Source organism: Triticum aestivum, chromosome 7B (genome assembly GCF_018294505.1).
Source record: "Triticum aestivum cultivar Chinese Spring chromosome 7B, IWGSC CS RefSeq v2.1, whole genome shotgun sequence".
NCBI classification, from domain to species: Eukaryota; Viridiplantae; Streptophyta; class Magnoliopsida; order Poales; family Poaceae; genus Triticum; species Triticum aestivum.
Genome location: NC_057813.1, coordinates 204,756,049 through 204,771,506, shown reverse-complemented (window position 1 = coordinate 204,771,506; position 15,458 = coordinate 204,756,049).

The following is a 15,458-nucleotide window of genomic DNA, read 5'->3' as shown; positions in this document are numbered from 1 at the left end:
AAACGTTACTCTGGCTAATGAGAAGACTTGCCTTCGCCGGATTCACGCCCATTCCTCTCCAAGAAAACGAGTGAACGGAATCATCTAGAAATACAAAAAGCATACACCCGTGGTAACGAGACCCTGACCAATGCGGTAACATGCTTCCCTTGGGTTCATGTCCATGGCTCTCCAAATGAACTAGCGAACGGAATCATTTGGAACACAAAGAGCCATGAAACGTGACTCTGAGTAACGCCAAACCATGCCCCTATGGATCACACAACAATACTAAAATAAAAAATGCGAACATCCCACAGACTAACAGTTAAGAAGGCAAGCAAAAAAGCAGCTCATTGAAGTACACAGAAAGTTGCACCAATCTTGATGTCCAAACGGACGGTCGAAGATTTGAGACGCTTCGCATTTTTCCATAGGAGGGTGGGCGCTGGTGGCCTCACTTCCATGCTCCTCACCATGGAACGTCATAGAAAAAGTCTGTAACATACGCAGGCATGAACGTGACTCTGGGTAACACCAAACCACAACCCCGTGAATGTCACCACACTAAACTAAAAAAACGCTCCGGTAGTTGAGCAAGCAAGGAAAAAACAAGCCCATCAAAGACCATAGAAAGTTACACCAATCTCGATGTCCAAACGGACAGTCGAAGATTCGAGACTGTTCGACCATTTCCCTCTCTCCCTCCACTACTTTCTTGTTTTTGCTTTCGCACCGAAAATCTCGAACACTTCACTAGTTCCCCTCTCTTGAACACCCTCCTCTCTCCTTCTGCCCCCATTGTCCAATCCAGCAGACCAACCAAAATTCCAAATCGTGTTTGCCTCACCCACCAGCCGCCATCCACTTCAAGATACAGACAGTCAGTCAGTGCCCGGGAAAGCATCAAAAACCTCTCCCGGCGACGGCGACGGCTGACGGCGATGACCCGTGCTCACGGCCAAGGTACCAACAGAGAGCAAGGATAAAAATGATCCGATGGATGCGGTGAATCCCTCACAAGCAATCGTAGGTAAAAAAAATATTAATCCATTACATTCCATTACCACACGTCGATCAAAGCGATTTCCCCCCTTTTTGACGGACATGAACCCTAACCGCCACACAAAACCGTGTTTCCAAAAAGTCTGTCTCGACTTTTCTAGCAAAATTGAAACAAGGTAGGCACGTGTGCAATAGCATGCTACCCTTACCCGTCACAAAATCTGCTCGCAAGAAATTTACCTAAAACGTACTATGCATGCCAGAACTATCTAGGACATCGCTCTAGATTCAAACCATGAGAGCATCCTTAAATTCAAAACCTGGTATTTACAAGAGATTATATATATCCGTTGATTGTACCTATTTCAAACTATGTGCCTCTCTCGTATTAACATCCGTGCTCCAATAATAGATCTAGTTGTGTGCTTATAGCGTGAAACAACCTGTGCCTCTCCGACAATGCCGTTTTTTTTGTCCATGGGATGCATCTCCTCTTTTTGCTGTGAAATTCAATTATGCTTCTACTGCTGCTAACGCCCGGGCATTTTTATGCAGCAAGGACTGGTAATAAGGAAAACAGGGTACCTGCAGAACAGCCTGCCATGCAGCAAGGTACTATAAAAGGCTCACACAATCCATATAACAAAAACTATGTAGCAGCAGCAGTAAGTTAACCAATTACGTCCACACAATCCTAAGAAATTACACTTTGATGAAATTTTTCACACACTATGTGTATTATTATTCATCCGAGAGCATTTTATCTTACCCTCTAAACCTTACAGTTATTGCTCCAATTTACAGAATATCATTTGTAGTGTATTTTTCCCTATAAAAAAAGACCTCCCTTCACTGATATGGACTTGACAGCACATACTGCTCACACCTGACCCTAATTTCTATCACTGATTGGCCCAACCAAGAGTTAGTGGGAAGACTTGATATAGCAAGAAAACAATGGATTGATCGCCTTTTTAGGTCAGGAAATGAAAGAAAAGGGCTATGTTATGAATCTATGTAGATTAAGTTTCAGATTCTTTTTGTGCAGTCGTGGAAGACATAGTTTTAAAACTATGTCCCACTTATTTTCATGTTACTTCGTAATCCTATTGTTACATAATCATCGTGCAGGTGACGGAGGAGGAGATATTGAAACGATTTTGTCTGAACTTAATAGTGCATATCCAGAAAAACCAGTCATCTCTCCTGACTCGTTAGAAAAAAGAACGAAGCAGAACATGGACAACGAAGCACCCGAGAAAGTGCCAGCACTAGCTTCCAGCAGGGAGGGCAACAAAAAGCAAGTGACTAGCAACAGAAAAGAGGAGCAATCAGAAACTAAGAATGTCATTCCTCCTAGAGCAAAAAGACAAAAGAGAAAGGACAAAACTCAACTCATCAGCGACGGTGCTACCTTGCAGCAGCAGCGGCGAAGTCCTCTAATGATACTCCCGCCAGCAGTTCCACGCGTCGACAATGAACTAAATAAAGCCAAGAACAAAAACAAAAGACAACGGTTGGAAGAAGATGAGGATCATGCCAGCAAAGAGTCAAAGCGTGATGCTGCCACGACGATGATGGCACAAAACATGATGATGATGTCATTCGTGTAGAGGGTGATGGCGCCGCAGGGGACAACGGTGGCGCCGCAGAGGACAACAACCATGATGTAAAACACATTTTCTCTACAGATTTTTGCTACCGCTTTTCACCCATGAAAACCAAACCATCCTCCATAACAAAACCCTCTTTTTCTCAACAGGTTAAACCAAGAAAGAAACACACAAAGAGGAGAAAGACAAGTGGAAAACAATTGGCAGCACCAACGGATGATGAACAGGAGGCAACAACAAATAAGGACAAATGTGAAATCAATGCAAGAGCAGCATTTGATCAGGTCAATAGAGCATGGAAATTACTTGAAGAATCACACCGGCAAGATGTTAGGATAACCGGGTTTGGAAGCATAGAGGAATGCCAAATAAAGCGCTCCATCTACAAACCGCTTGCAACACACATCTACGACAACCTGGACATAGAAAGCATGACAATAACGTTCGGTGAAGCTGATCAGCAGAAAGAAATCATAATAACAAAGAAAGGCATCCACAAGGTGTTTGAATACCCAAACGGTATGCAAAAGTCAGCACCAAGGCCACGGATTTCCACCTATACAATGAGCGAACTGGTCACGGAACTTGGCCTCAAGAAAATGGATTTCCATCATGACGATCTGTTTAAAGAACTAGAAAAATTGGTGAAAGAAGATGATGAACAATCAAACAGGAAATCAGTTAAAATATTTTTCCTTATTTTTTTCCACAATGTTGTCTGTGGAACAACCTCCCCTACCTTCAGCAAACAAGCCATTATGGTCAAGGACTTGGACTATCCAGAAATGGCAAAGATGGATTTCTGCCAGGTAATCGTCGAACGTATTAAGGAAGGAGCCAAGATATGGCAGAAGCACAGGCTGTTGCCTCAGGGAGAAAAGAACAAAAAGCATCTCAATGGTTTGGCACAGGGACCAGTAATAATGTACCTCGACTGCCTGCTGTTGCCGACCGACACAAAAGAAATGCACAAGATTGCCAAGACAATGGACAAGACATCATTACTGCGAGCAAACCACCTAAAAGAGAGTGACCTAAAGAAAATAGCTAGAGCAGACATGAAAAGGGGCGGAAAAGCACGACCAGATGACTATGAATTTGGCAAGATAAAGGTATAGCCTTATTGAATATATATGCATTATCCCTTATAAAAACGGTTTCGAGTCTAACCAATTCCATTCTGCCGAAACAATGCAGACATGGAAAGGAACAACAGATAGGATCTTCTATGTCAGCACAGCAACACCTTCCTATTCAATACAGATGATACCAGCACAACAACAGGAGCACCAGCAGACGACCAAGCTACTACCACCTCCAACCAAGCACCAGGAGGAAGCACATGTCAGCATGAGTGGAAGCAAGGAACCAGTCACAGGCACCAGCACAGGATCATATGAAATATTCAGAAGGATAGAAGAAATGTTGAAACAAGTACTCGACGAAACAAAATAGATACCCAAAATAACGACCAGGGATGGACACCAATGCAGCGAACAAGAGGAGGAATTAGATGAAAGAATGAAGAACTCAGTGGTGCAACAAACAACGGCCCTGGTTGATTCTCTCGAACAACTTAGAGAATTTTAGGACATTGTTTGCAGAGTGAGCTTACCAGAAGAGACGACCCTCAAGTTGCAGGATCGAGCAGACGCAGGAGCCACAGCTGCACTTGTACATGGCAACCACACGAAAGAAGTCATAGCCGCAGCAGAACCAGGAGGGAGGAGAAAAAGAAAGAAGGAAGAACAAGACCAACAAAACAAACATGAAGGGAAGAAAAGAATAACAAAATCAAGAACACAGACCTCAAGAATTAGCCAGAGGGAGACAAAAGAACATAACAAGGTGCAAAAAGAGCAAAGCAAGGAGCATGTATCAACCAACACAACAAGTGCCAAAGGACAGCAAGAACAAGGTAAAAAGTAGCTGCAGAAGCAGAGAATTATGATGAGAAACAGGTAAATGAGAACAAATACATCATCCATGTGACTCGAAAGCGATGCTTTCAAGCTTGAACTTAAAAAATCTATCTTTGATTATGTCAGGGACACGGAAACAGAACACCACCAAAACATAAAAGCCAACGGTAGCATGTCGACAAGAACATCAAGCAAGAAGATGGAAGCAATAGAACAAGCAACCCAACAACAGATAATGCTCCCTCAAGAGCGTCAACAGGAGCAGTACAAGTGATGAACATGATCGGTGGCAGCAAAGACGTGAGTATAAAAACAGTCTCTTCTTTCTAAAAACTCTCTTCTCTCTAAACTAGAAACGGTCTTGAGTTAACTGACAAATCTGCAAGAAAATATACACTCAGCCGGACAAGTATCATATCGACGCTCCCGCAAACGAGGCACGGGCTGATCTAGCATCGACCGTTAACAACATGGCAGAAAAACAAGAAGAAAACAACAAAGAAGAGGTAAAACTTCCAAACCCACTTTGCCGAAATACCGTCAACTCATATTGTTTCATCTATCAGGTATTACAAGCACAACAAAGAGAAGAGGATGCCCATGCAAAACAGAAAGTTGATATAGAAGAGCTTTTCAGCACAAGAGCATTTCAGATGAACAATACACGGGAGAAAGCCTCAGACACTCCACCTAGTGACACACCCAAGGCTGGCATACAAAGCAAAGAAAAAGTGGACGCACAGACGGATATCCCAACCACCGGCGCAAAGGTAAAATTCAACAAGAACCATTTTTCCAAAATTTATAAGAAATGTACTGCCAAGTACAACCTGTCACAGTAATACAAGAATTACAAGCAATGAATCATGCTTTTCCTTTTTCATAAAACGCAGGAAACAAACGAGGACGAGCATGCCAAAGAAGAGCAAGGAGTACAAACAGAACAAACCAAAAAACAAGGGCAAATGGTGACTAAAATGGTACCCAGTACACCGACCAAAGAGTAGTCTTCACGTGACAAACACAACCAAGAAGAGATGCCACCAGCATCAAAGACCAACGAGGTAAAGCTACACGCACCTGCTCCTACAACGTTAAAACAAAAAAGTTATGCGTGCACAAATGAATTCCAAACTTTAATTACATTTTTTGATTGAACAGAAAAAAGAAACAAATGAAGCAGAAGATGTGCCGCAAGAAGCGATAGAAAGTGCTGCTACCGCTCGACAATGTGCAAAAACTCCAGAAGACAGAGAAGAAGTGATAGGCACGACACTACAGAGATTGAACTTAGAGGTCAAGCTACAAAACCTCTTTCTATAGCATATAAAAAAATGCATCCACTAGAAAGAAACCCATACACATTTTAATTACTTTTTGCGTTCCGGCAGATGCAAGAAACAGAGGAGAGCACCAATATTCAAGACCAACAAACACAACAACACAAGGGAATGGAACAAGCAGAATATGTTCTTCCAACAATGGACAGCCTAACCGTCGTAGACCAAGCCAGAAAACCTTCGCTGTCTGGGAAAGAAATAACAGGGATGGCAACGTCGACGCAAAAGATCAAAAAGGTGAAGTGAGATAACCTGCTTTTAAGGAAATTAGAAATTTGAGTGAACAAAGTCACAAATGCAATCTCATTTACCTACCTCTATGTCTCAACAGCCACAAGACAAAAACGACGACACCATGGATGAACAACACGAAAAAGATCCAGAGGAGGTCCAAAAACCTCCACTCACCGAAGAAAAGGTCGAAGAGGCAGCACCGGCAGAAATGACTGAAAAGGTGAAGCTACAATAAAAAAGTTTAAAGACACACTAAAAATTTGAGTATTTTTCTTAGGGAACGGACACTAAACTACAATGAAAGTAACGAGCATATTTATTTATTTATTAACCACGCTTTTGCACGATAACGCAGAAACCTCAACAAGACACGCACGCAGACACAAGCAAAGGAGCAAAGGGCCACAGTGCATTGGAAAACCATGCAGCAAACATTCCAGAGAGAGAGTCAGCAACAACAAGAAAAAGGCCGCACCATCAGACAAGAAACATTGTGCTGTAAAAGATGTTGCCGCCACAAACACGACGGTAACCTAGGATAGCACTCAAACAGAATGTGAACAGTTGATCTTACAAAACCTGGCCATCGAAGAAGGCACAAAAGATGAAGAGATCGAACGCCTGTACAACAACGTCATGGCAACGAATAAGGACAAAGGGTAAGTTCATGTTACCACCAAAGAATTATTTTCTTCCAATGATTTCCTCCCTTAAACATTTTATATGTATACCTGTAAATATATATATATATATATATATATATATATGTTGCAAGCATGAAATTTTAATAAATACAGAGACGTCAACAGTAACGGTCAGCCACATGGCACAAAGCTTCAGCATTGGAGAGACAGTGCACAGCGAAACCATGGCAGTCATGCTACAGATAATGAAAAAGCAACTCAGGGGCACAAAGAGAAAGATTCTATCAACATACAACACCATAAGTAAAGCTCAAGTTTCAACAATGAACATCACTCTATCGATCAATCAACCTTTATGTACAATTGAATTTACAAATTTCTTTTACGTACATGTGACAAAACAAGCAGGCATCAATACACACGGCCAACCATGAAGATCCATTGGAGTTGAAAAATAAAGACGAGGCACACGTCAGAGACAAGACAGTGCCTAAAAGGCTTAAAAGATTCCTTGATGTGCAAGAAGGAGAGCAACTACAAGATTTCGACATGGTAAGCACATCTCATGTTATGGATAAGAGATACAATCTCGGCAATACAATTCCGTCTAACAATCAACAAATCATGACTAAATCCAAGAAGGATCCCTTATTTATTTATTTTGCATTTTGCAGTTCTTTCTACCAGTTTGCATAGGCGGGCCTGTTCATGAAGGACATGTGGGCCACTACTTCATTGTTACAATTAACATGAAAAAAGAGCGCTTTGAACTCCCTGGATCTTTAACAGATGAATATCCAGGCACAATGGATTACTTCAACACAATAACAAGCAGAGTAAAGAGGATATGGAAGAAAATAAGCAAATTGCTCCAACTGTCTCCAAGTAGTATTGACCATTTCGAAAAGGTCAAAATGCAGGTGCCACTATAGGGAGAAGCGTAAGCACTACAAACCTTTCTCCTTTTCCTTACTCACTGTAACAATTAAATTATTAATGCAATCCATAAAAAACATAGGACGTTAGGACAACTTCACCTAAGCTGCCCAACCATCTTTGGACAGCGACAATAACCAATCATTCTTCTTCCTGCAGACTGTATTGTGCGTTCTATATGTTCATGAACGCAAAGCACTACACCGACAGTGGAGAAACAGTGTTACTAACAGAAGAACAAGTCCCAGAGTTGAGGAAGAAAATTCTCTATCGAATAATCAGCCAATACAGAGATACGGCCGCGCTGTCATTAATCAACTACACCACATGTTTCTCTTTCTAAAGACAACAAAGTAAAATTGTACTTATCTAATTTTCAGAGACACACCAATAAGTTTTATTTTTTATTTTAACAGATATGCTAAACTGTGAAATCGATATGGAAGACAGAGAAATGCAACGAATACATTGTGACATAATTCAAGAAGAGATTCCTCCAACTCCCGAGCACATTGGGACGAGCACTCAAGAGATAAAACTTATTGACATTAATGACACAAGAAGTGATGAGGAGAAAGAAGATTATCATGTGAGCAGCAACTATACCACCAAGGTGTCTGAAGAAGCACTCATGGAAGAACATGCCCAGACAGATACTGGTTTACAGACGGAACAACACGCGCAGCCAGACACTGATTTACAAAAGGAAGACGAATAGAAAAATCCACCAACTGAACCAGACAGACCACCCCCAGATAAAAACACCGAAGGCATAACACGCTCTCCTTTAGAAGTGGATAACAGGACAAATAGCGTACCAACTCGCCAACAACGGCTTTCCAAACAGAACATGAACCCTGTTGGCGAAGATCGCATATCAGGAACATCACCCGAGGCAGAACATGCACAAGAAGAAAATAAGCAGAAAGAGAAGGACTTGGTAGAAAAGATACTTCAAAAGAGGAAACGCGATGCTGTACTCTCAGTAGAACCGAGCATCAAAAACAACAACACACAAAAGGAAACACCAACACCTAGGCAGCTTAACGAGCAAGCGTAGTTAGGTCACGACAAGAAAAAGGCAAGGCATCTTGCAAGAGTGCAGACAAGTTCCCCAAAACCCTCGACGATTCAATCATGTGAGATCAGCTCAGCAAACATAATCTCGACTAAGAGGCCATTCAAGAAAGTAAGCAAGGAACTTAAGAAAGTCAACGCTGCAGCACTTGTTCTAGGAGATTTCATTTACAAAGAAAAGGTCATGCAACTCTATAGATATCTGATGAGCCGACAAGGACAGAAAGAATGCGGACAGTAAGCAGATTCTCCTTGTTCCATCGAAACGATTACATAGAGTTGCACATTCTCTAAGATCCAACTAACCATTCACTCAACTACTTCTAAACCCTCCTCGCTTGCAGAGAACAGCTATATAAAAGCTCAAAAGGCAAAGGCTACATTTCAGGAAAATCCTTCATTGAACAAGCAAGGAAAGGAGATACACAAATGGAGGGCTCCATGCTAAATGCGTTACTGGACAAATGGACAGAATAGGAACAGTTCAACCCAGACGTCACAACTGTACTCCCTGCAGAATTCGCAAATGTATGCATACCTAGCCCACAAAAACACCACTGTCATTACTATGGTATAATATTTAACTAAAACCACTCACTCTCTTTCTTGAAGATGGTGCTCGGTCTCAATTATAATAGAGGAGAGCTATCAGAATTCAACGAGGACAATGCACTACAAGAATTTGAACAACTCATGCGAGGTAAAAACAACCTGCATTCGAAGATGGTAAGTTCAGAACTATTATTGAATAAATGACTTATTCTCCTTCAGCTTCAACAATTAAATGAAATTCAATTTTTACATCAACAACGATCTCCTCTCTCAACATAGATCATGATAACTCATCACACAGACAGCCACTACACGCTCTATGTAATGAACAACTACAGAGATAGCATTGACATTCTTGACTCACTGAACTATGTAAACTACGCTGATTTGTCTTGGAGTAAACACCATGTGCATCGAGCAGAACTGGTACATATTTTTTGTACATTGATTTATTCTTTTCCTCGTGATAGTATGATACTCTTACTTTTATCAATGCTGCACCCAAACAACAAAACCAAAATGCAATCACAGATGAGGAGGATGTCCGTGCTGATGAACAAGTACCACCAACTAAAACACAAGAATGAACCAGACTGGGAAGGATAGCAGAAAGGCCTCACAGGGTCTGCACACCAAAGCAAGAAGGAACACAATGCGGACACTTCACGGCCCAATTTGCGAAATACTGGAATGGGAAAGAACTGGTCATGTAAGTTACCAGTACAAACACGTCAAATAACTTGATTCCTTTATTACCGTAATTAGTTTATTCACAATGGTGGACAACACGTAACTATAAAACATACATTTTGACATGCATGCAGCCCAGCAAGGTGGATGCCGAATAGAAACCAGAGTATATATTCACACTCATATTCAGTAAAACCAACCAAATAAAGCACCATCAACTTCGTGAAAAAATCAAGGTTTTGAAACCAGAGACTACAAACCTTTTTTCGCCCATGAAAGGTAATATAACTATTTTCATTTTTACCATCAGTCAACATGACAGGAGCTTCAAATATATCTTTTAGAAACAACAGCCATAATTTTTTATTTGTTTTGACATAGCGAGACGAAAAAAACCAGCATCAATCAGGGACCACCAACAAATACCCGCAACACCGACATTCGTTTAAACATGTGCATAAGGCGAACGAGCTCTACGACATAGTCATGAGTGACACGTGGTAGGCCAAATTCAAAAGGTGACTTGGTTCCTTTTGCAACTGAAACTATTTTAAGTTAGTCGGCAATCATCACACAAATAAGGCAGGAAACTAGAAAGAACCATGAATTCTTGTTTATCAGCTTGCTTGTTAATGACTTACTCAACAAAATTTTCATCTACAATTTTGCCTGTAAGCAGAAAAGTAGTATTCTCGAGAGATCAATCACAGAGCAACAACACAACTCTCACTGGATCAAACCTAAAGAAAATATTTGGGCCTGCAAACAAGAAAAAACGTCAAGGAATGGAAAAGAAGGTGCTCGATGAGTTAGCAGAAGTATGGGAAAGCAGCAACCAAACTAGATAGAAAAGACATAGACTATTATTAGGCCCAAGCTCTGCAGAGGTAAATTTTAAAAAAAATCCACAATGATCATATAAACTAATCTTTTTGCAACGATTGTATAATCTCTTGATACCGATCTATTCTTTTCTAACTCGTTCTTATCGTTTTTTATTTGTTTCCCGCAGCATATTCTGGGTTTAAAGGATAAAAAAATCAATGGCGAACTTCAGAGATGATTTCACACAAGAGAAGGATATCTTGGTTCCTTTGTTCCTTAAGAAATGTCAATCAGAGAAGCTCAAAACAGCAAAAATGGTAATAGTGTTATCCATACAACAAAATAAAAATAAGCATTTCACACAGAATACTATATTCTAAACTCTCCTCTAACAATAAGACTTTTCTACCGCAGGTATTCATGCCACTTGAAAATGAAGACCGATACACACTATTAGTGCTCGACAAATATAGAAGGAAGCTTCAAATCATCGAGCCTGAAGAAACCTCTCTCGAAGAATTGAAGAGGTAAAAATACCTGAAAAATCAACGAGTTCACCACGTGCATGATCGCAAACTAAGTAAGCAAATTGCTGAGATGGAAATCAATGAAGCCAACAAAGAAAAGAAGCATAACAAATAAAACAACCATAAAGACAAACTAGTAAGAATTGAAAATAACACCATCTTTCAGTTTTCCAAATTACACTACATGTCTCTCTAAAACAAAAACAAAATGCAATTCCCAGGTACCCAGGTTTAAAGAAGTATACGAAATATTACTTGGTGAAAAATTCAAAAAGGAAAAGACTAGATGGGAAGTTCAATTTTTAAAGGGCGTTCCAAAGGTGAACAAAGGTGAAACCCCGTTTGTTGTTCTAAGGTTAGCGCATCTCTTTGATGGCAACCACTTCATCAAAGATATGTTGGGGATCGTTGCAGAAATTAAAAAAAAATCTACGCATCACCAAGATCAATCTATAGAGTAACTAGCAACGAGAGAGAGAGGGGAGTGCATATTCATACCCTTGAAGATCGCGAGATGGAAGCGTTGCAAGAATGCGGATGAAGGAGTCGTACTCGATGCGATTCAGATCACGGAGGATTCCGATCTAAGCGCCGAACAATGGCACCTCCGCGTTCAACACACGTGCAGCCCGGTGACGTCTCCCGCACCTTAATCCAGCAAGGAGGAGGGAGGGGTTGAGGAAGATGGCTCCAACAGCAGCACGACGGCGTGGTGGTGATGGATTGGCAGTTCTCCGGCAGGGCTTCGCCAAGCTCACGCGGAGGAGGAGAGGTGTTGGGGAGGGGAGGGGCTGAGCCTTGGATGTGGTGCTGCGGCCCTCCCTCCACCCCTCTATTTATAGGGGGAAGGGGTATAAATGAGATCTAGAGGGGGGCGGCGGCCAAGGGGGAGGGGTGTCGGTGTCAAAACCGGCGGATCTCGGGTAGGGGGTCCCGAACTGTGCGTCTAGGCGGATGGTAACAGGAGACAAGGGACACGATGTTTCTACCCAGGTTCGGGCCCTCTCGATGGAGGTAAAACCCTACTCCTGCTTGATTAATATTGATGATATGGGTAATACAAGAGTAGATCTACCACGAGATCGGAGTGGCTAAACCCTAGAATCTAGCCTATGGTATGATTATTGTTCGTCCTACGGACTAAAACTCTCCGGTTTATATAGACACCGGAGAGGGCTAGGGTTACACAGAGTCGATTACAATGGGAGGAGATCTTCATATCGTATCGCCAAGCTTGCCTTCCACGCCAAGGAAAGTCCCATCCGGACACGGGACGGAGTCTTCAATCTTGTATCTTCATAGTTCGGGAGTCCGGCCAAAGGTCATAGTCCGGCCATCCGGACACCCCCTAATCCAGGACTCCCTCAAGGGGGCTTGCCCCCCAAGCAAGGGGGGCGCCCCCTTTAGGGTCCCCTCCCCAACCCTAGGCGCATGGGCCCTAGGGGGGATGGCGCCCAGCCCACTTAGGGCTGGTTCCCTTCCACCTACAGCCCATAAGGCCCTCCAGGGCAGGTGGACCCTCCCGGTGGACCCCTGGAACCCCTCCGGTGGTCCCGGTACAATACCGGTATACCCCCGAATATTTCCGGTGACCGTATGATGACTTCCCATATATAAATCTTCACCTCCGGACCATTCCGGAACTCCTCGTGACGTCCGGGATCTCATATGGGACTCCGAAAAACATTCATTAATCACATACAAATCTTCCTTATAACCCTAGCGTCATCGAACCTTAAGTGTGTAGACCATACGTGTTCGGGAATCATGCAGACATGACCGAGACAGCTCTCTGGCCAATAACCAATGGCAGGATCTGGATACCCATGTTGGCTCCCACATGTTCCACGATGATCTCATCGGATGAACCACGATGTCGAGGATTCAAGTAATCCCGTATACAATTCCCTTTGTCAATCGGTACGTTACTTGCCCGAGATTCGATCGTCGGTATCCCAATACCTCGTGCAATCTCGTTACCGGCAAGTCACTTTACTCATTCTGTAATGCATGATCCTGTGACCAACTACTTGGTCACATTGAGTTCATTATGATGATGCATTACCGAGTGGGCCCAGAGATACCTCTCTGTCATACGGAGTGACAAATCCCAGTCTCGATTCGTGCCAACCCAATAGACACTTTTGGAGATACCTGTAGTGCACCTTTATAGTCACCCAGTTACGTTGTGATGTTTGGTACACCCAAAGCACTCCTACTGTATTCGGGAGTTACACAATCTCATGGTCTAAGGAAATGATACTTGACATTAGAAAAGCTTTAGCAAACGAACTACACGATCTTGCGCTATGCTTAGGATTGGGTCTTGTCCATCACATCATTCTCCTAATGATGTGATCCCGTTATCAATGACATCCAATGCCATAGTCAGGAAACCATGACCATTTGTTGATCAACGAGCTAGTCAACTAGAGGCTCACTAGGGACATGTTGTGTTCTATGTATTCACACATGTATTACAGTTTTTGGTCAATACAATTATAGCATGAACAATAAACAAATTATCATGGACAAGGAAATATAATAATAACCATTTTATTATTGCCTCTAGGGCATATTTCCAACAGTCTCCCACTTGCACTAGAGTCAATAATCTAGTTACACTGTGATGAATCGAACACCCATAGAGTTCTGGTGTTGATCATGTTTTGCTCGCGGAAGAGGTTTGGTCAACGGATCTGCGACATTCAGATCCGTATGCACTTTGAAAATATCTATGTCTCCATCTTGAACATTTTCATGAATGGAGTTGAAGCGACGCTTGATGTGCCTGGAATTCTTGTGAAACCTGGGCTCCTTGGCAAGGGCAATAGCTCCAGTGTTGTCACAGAAGAGGGTCATCGGGCCCGATGCATTGGGAATAACTCCTAGGTCGGTAATGAACTCCTTCATCCAGATTGCTTCATGCGCTGCCTCTGAGGCTGCCATGTACTCCACTTCACATGTACATCCCGCTACGACGCTTTGTTTGCTACTACACCAGCTTACTACCCCACCATTCAAAATATACATGTATCCGGTTTGTGACTTGGAGTCATCCAGATCTGTGTTGAAGCTAGCATCGACGTAACCCTTTACGACGAGCTCTTCATCACCTCCATAAACGAGAAACATATCCTTAGTCCTTTTCAAGTACTTCAGAATATTCTTGACTGTTGTCCAGTGTTCCATGCCAGGATTACTTTGGTATCTTGCTACCAAACTTACGACAAGGTTTACATCAGGTCTGGTACACAGCATGGCATACATAATAGACCCTATGGCCGAGGCATAGGGGATAACACTCATCTTTTCTCTATCTTCTGTCGTGGTCGGGCATTGAGCCGAGCTCAATTTCACCCCTTGCAACACAGGCAAGAACCCCTTCTTGGACTGATCCATATTGAACTTCTTCAATATCTTATCAAGGTATGTGCTTTGTGAAAGACCTATGAGGCGTCTCGATCTATCTCTATAGATCTTGATGCCTAATATGTAAGCAGCTTCTCCAAGGTCCTTCATTGAAAAACACTTATTCAAGTAGGCATTTATGCTGTCCAAAAGTTATATATCATTTTCCATCAACAGTATGTCATCCACATATAATATGAGAAATGCTACAGAGCTCCCACTTACTTTCTTGTAAACGCAGGCTTTTCCATAAGTCTGCATAAACCCAAACGCTTTGATCATTTCATCAAAGCGAATGTTCCAACTCCGAGATGCTTGCACCAGCCCATAGATGGAGCACTGGAGCTTGCATACCTTGTTAGCATTCTTAGGATCGACAAAACCTTCTGGCTGCATCATATACAATTCTTCCTTAAGAAAGCTGTTAAGGAATGCCGTTTTGACGTCCATTTGCCATATCTCATAATCATAGAATGCGGCAATTGCTAACATGGTTCGGACGGACTTCAGCTTCGCTACGGGTGAGAAGGTCTCATCGTAGTCAATCCCTTGAACTTGTCGGTAACCCTTAGCGACAAGTCGAGCTTTATAGATGGTAACATTACCATCCGCGTCCGTCTTCTTTTTAAAGATCCATTTATTTTCTATCGCTCACTAATCATCGGGCAAGTATGTCAAAGTCCATACGTTGTTTTCATACATG